This window comes from Sus scrofa, chromosome 3, assembly GCF_000003025.6.
Source record: "Sus scrofa isolate TJ Tabasco breed Duroc chromosome 3, Sscrofa11.1, whole genome shotgun sequence".
In the NCBI taxonomy this organism is placed as follows: domain Eukaryota; kingdom Metazoa; phylum Chordata; class Mammalia; order Artiodactyla; family Suidae; genus Sus; species Sus scrofa.
In genome coordinates, this window is record NC_010445.4 from 39,540,565 (window position 1) to 39,545,687 (window position 5,123).

Sequence of the window (5,123 nt, forward strand, 5' to 3'; positions counted from 1 at the left end):
ATATGGCGCCACCAAAAGCGCAGACCCCAGAGCCCAGGAGGTCGGGGACAGTTCCATCCGCAGGCTTAGAGGGCAGGTGGGCTTGGCTCACCATCCTCTGGCTTTCTCCCTGAGTTCTGGTGTAAGAGGTCACCATGGGTCTCCAGTGGGGACGCCGACAGCTCAAACCAGCACGTCTCAACCTGAGCTCCCCTCCTCCCACATGACCAGCTTCCACTGGGTTCTTTCCATTTCCGGCCAAAGGCACATCCAGCCAGCCAGCTGCTAGCACCAGCAGCCTCCAAGTCACGGCTCCCTCGTCATTACCCACCAGGCCCGGTGCGTCTGCGGCTTCCCGGCTCTCAGGTCTGCCCCCACCCCTCAGGCTGGGCTTCATTTCTGGCCTGCGTCTTCTCACAGCCTCTGACCTGGTCCCCTGCCCAGCCTGCTTCACCCCGTAGCCACGCGACCCTAAAGGGTACGTCTGACAAGCCACTTCCGTTGTGGAGCCCTCAGCATCCCCTAAGCATTTGGGGGTGTTAGTTAATCCTCGAGGGAGCCTTGGGGGAAGACGCCACCCCTACCCTCACTTTGTGGACAAGGAGACGGGCCCATGAGTTGCAACACCCCTCCTACTTCCTGCATGAGCGCTCAGGGAGTGTCTGGTGACCAGTGACAGGGTCAGGAGGGACCCAGGTCATCTTTCTTGGGGCCTCCCGGCACCAGAGATATGGAAGGGAATGGCCAGGGACACACACCTCTGCCTTCTCCCTCACAGCTAGGCACCTCCTGGCTTGGACTCTCACTGTCACGAGCCCCTGGCCTGTCATTGTGAAGGTGGGGACTTCTAGGAATAAAGGAAGGGCTGTGGGGGGAAGTAGAGAGGTGCAGGGGGGACCCTGATGTCCCCGAGGGTTGTGTTTTTTGTTTTTTGTTTTTTGTTTGTCTTTTTAGGGCCACACCTGGGCATATGGAGGTTGCCAGGCTAGGGGTCGAATCAGAGCTATTGCTGTTGCCAGATCCTTACCCAGAGTGAGACCAGGGCTTGAACCCGCAACCTTGTGGTTCCTAGCTGGATTCGTTTCCGCTGCGCCACGAAGGGAACTCCCCCAAGGGTTTTCATGTCTGCACTGAAAGATGGTGGAGAGGGAAATCCAAGGGCGTTTTGCAGAGACCTCGGTGAAGGGAGGGGGTGGCTTGGAAGAAAGACCAGGAGCAAAATTAGAAACAGCCTCAAATCATCGGAAAGAGGAACTTCTCCAGAGGAAGCCATTTATAGAAGAACGAAGGCTGTCCTGCCTCCTGACATGGCAGCCTTATCAAGAACATCACGCAACTGCAGACGAGTCCAGGCAGGGTGCTTGCTCCCAGTGGGCAGTCCCAGACAGTCCCAATCTTCCAGGCTGTCATGAAGATACCCCAGGGGGTATGACGCTGAGAGTGGGCACCCAGCTCTCTCGACTTGTCTGGATAAGAGCTACGTGCGGCCCAGGCAGGGCTGGGAGGTGCTTTATATTTTTGTGTAATTAAAATCACTAGGAGTTCCCTTGCGGCTCAGGGTGTTAAGGATCTGTCCGTCACTGCAGTGGCTTGGGTCACTGCTGTGGCGTGTGTCTGACCCCTGGCCTGGGAAATTCCACATGCTGTGGGTGCCACAAAAAAATAAATAAAATAAAAAATAAAAATTAGGGCTTACAAAATGATTCAGGTTTATTTTTATTTTTGTCTTTTTAGGGCCACACCCACAGCATATGGCGGTTCCCAGGCTAGGGGTCTAATCAGAGCTACAGCTGCCAGCCTATACCACAGCCACAGCAACGCTGGATCTGAGCCACATCTACGACCTACACCTCAGCTCACGGCAACACCGGATCCTTAACCCACTGAGCGAGGCCAGGGATTGAACCCACATCCTCTGGATGCTAGTCGGGCTCATTAACTGCTGAGCCACAGTGGGAACTCCTCAGGTTTCTTTTTAGTAAAAAAATGTCCTATAGGTAAATAGAGCATGGCACAGGCAGGACACTGGGGGACGGAGGCTCCAGGAGCACAGATGGGGGCAGCCAGCCCCGCAGGGGAACCCTGCATTCTCATGTTGGCCCAAGAGAGGCAGGAGGTGGAAGACTCAGGTGATTCCAGAGACGAGAGGCCCCCTCACTGACCCAGACCTTGAGGGGCTGATACAACAGGGCCTGATGGATTTTTTGAAAACCCTACCCGAGGCCGACTGGCCGCCGGCAGGGAGCCCAGGGGCCGGCCCTAACCGCCAGGGGGCAGTGTGGGGCTCACTTGCGGGGCCACACAGAGGAAGGAAGGGGAATCCTAACCGTTTACTGTAAACCGGGCCGGCCTGGCCCTGGAGCAGGTGCTCAGAAAGGGTGCTGGATGCATCCTCAGACCTGGGTGCCCTCGCGGGCACCCTCTGCCCTGGTCTATGCTCAGCACCCTGAAGGCGCTCAGCCTTCAATCCTAAGTCACTTGTCTGGCGCTTACTGAGCTTCTGCTGTGTGCAGGCACTGAGCGAGGCTCTGAGGATCCAGGATTGAAGGAGAGAGCTCCCGCCCTCCCCCGGGGGTGCTGGACGCAAAGATAGTGAGGTCCCAACAGCAAACCAGAAAGGGGTCACCAGCTATAGAGGTGGTACCGAGAGGGATGGGCTGGGGGGGCTCTGACGGCCCCCAGGAGTGATGGCTAAATGAGGTCCTGCAAGATGCAGAGGGTTTGTGCAGGGGAGACAGGATCTCTCCTCTCTCCTGTTTGTGCTTAAATTACAGACCGTCCAAACACAGAAATCTGGGCAGCTGCCGATGAGACGGAAGCAGGTGGATGACCCCTGAGACGTGGTCAAGTGACAGGCCGTAGGATGGGAGGGCGCACGGATCCTGCAGCCCACGTCGGGCTGGGACCTACCTGGGAAGGAGGCTGCCCCCTGGGGATATTCCTGTGCCACACTGATCTTCTGCCAGGTACACGCTTTGCCTTTTAAAAAACTGGGAGGCGGGGAGTTCCCGTTGTGGTTCATCGGGTTAAGAACCTGACGAGTAGCCATGAGGTTGTGGCTTCCATCCCTAGCTTCATTCAGTGGGTTGGGGATCTGGCATTGCTGTCAGCTGTGGTGCGGGTCACAGACACGGCTTGGATCTGACGTGGCTGTGGCTGTGACTGCGGCTGGCAGCTACAGCTCCCATGAGATCCCTCGCCTGGGAACTTCCATATGCCACAGGTGCGGCCGTAAAAAGACAAAGTAACAACAACCGGGAGACGGTGGGGAATGCAGAGCAAGTATTAAATGAGTTTCCTTTGGGAACTCAGTAGAAGAGGTGCTCCCACAGCACTGCGGAGGCACTGAGTGCCACCGAATGGCTGCATTTGCATTTAACCTTTTTAATGTTAAAAAAGACAATAAAACAAAGCACTTCTGTGGCTGGCTCTGGGGGGAACACAGGTCGGGACACAATTACCACAGCCCAGGCCCCAGAAGGGGCCCATGTCGGGGGTGGGCCGGAGGAGAGCAGGAGCCCCGCCTGGTTGAGCTGTGGGCAGACCCTGCCTGAGAGAGGCAGGCCTCCATCCTGACCCCCCCGCCCAGAGACCCATCTTGCCCAATTTTGGCCTGTGTCAGTGTCTTCATGGCAACCACAAGTTGGCCCTAAACCCACTTACAGTAAGAAGTTACTGCAGGTGACACTGGGTCATCCCCAGCGCACGTTGCCACACGAGACTGGGCACGGCCACCTCCTGTCCAGAACGGCCCAGTGGACACCGGCACAGACAGGATCACATGAGGCTCCTGCTCTTAGGCCCACAGGGGAGGGACGGGACGATGGCCAACAGTGGTGTCCCCAGAGGCCTCAGGGGAAGGGCCTGCAGCCCTCTGACGGATGGGAAATGGCCCAGAGGCAGAGGCTCCAGGTTCCGAAGAGGAACTGAAACAGCTGGCGTCAGAGAGCCGGGGGCTGGGCCAAGCCTCTGCTCCTGAGATTCTGGAACCTGGGCCGGGCGTCTGACGGTGCTGGTGGGAGCGCAGGCCCTGGGAGGCCGCCGCGAAGGAAGCGGGGGCAGCAGGAGCGCTGTCTGGTGGTCACTGAGGGGAAGAGGATCAGAAGGCAAGATGGAAGGAGCCCTTCCCAGGAGCGCGCACGCGGCACGGGAGGAACCCAAGGCGGGTGTGCGCCGGGCAGGGCAGAGAGGCCGTGTGTCCACCCTCCCTGTGCTCCCCCGCTAATGCGAGGGGCAGGAAGGTCATTGACAGGGGCGTCTATGAAAGTCCAAATAGAACACTCTTCGTTTCAATGAACGTGACTTTTTTTTTTTCTTTGCTTTTTTAGGGCTGCACCTGCAGCACAAGGAGGTTCCCAGACAGCACCACCAGATCCCTAATCCACTGAGCGAGTCCAGGGATCAAACCCGCAACCTTGGGGTTCCCAGTCAGATTTGTTTCTGCTGTGCCATGACGGGAACACCATGAACGTGACTGTTTTGACACTGAGTTTTGCATGTGACAGGGATGCTTGCAATTTTTTTCTTGGCCGCACACATGGCATTCGGAAGTTCCAGGGCCAGGGACTGAACCTGTGCCACAGCAGTGACAAGGTCGGATCCTTAACCCACTCAACTGCCAGGGGAGCTGCCTTGTACTTCTGTTTTTTTTTTTTTTTTTTTTTTTGTCTTTTTGCCTTTTCTTGGGCAGCACCCGTGGCACATGGAGGTTCCCAGGCTAGGGGTCGAATTGGAGCTGTAGCTGCTAGCCTACGCCAGAGCCACAGCAACGCCGGATCCGAGCCACGTCTGCGACCCACACCACAGCTCACGGTAACGCCGGATCCTTAACCCACGGAGTGAGGCCAGGGATCGAACCCGCAACCTCAAGGTTCCTAGTCGGATTCGTTAACCACTGCGCCACGACGGGAACTCCGTGCCTTGTGCTTCTTGACTGTGAGGTCTCAGCCACGACTCGGGTCACCGAGCCTGTCACCTGGCGGGCACTCTGTGCAGCAGGCCATCGTCCTCTGGAGTGGACGCTTGTCGCTGTCGAGAGGTCAGCAGAGGCAGGCCCCTCCCTTCACACGCGGCGCTGCCTTCAGGCGCTCCCATCCCACCCCACGGAAACGTCTTCCGGTCAGATTTGCAGTGACAGCGATCCA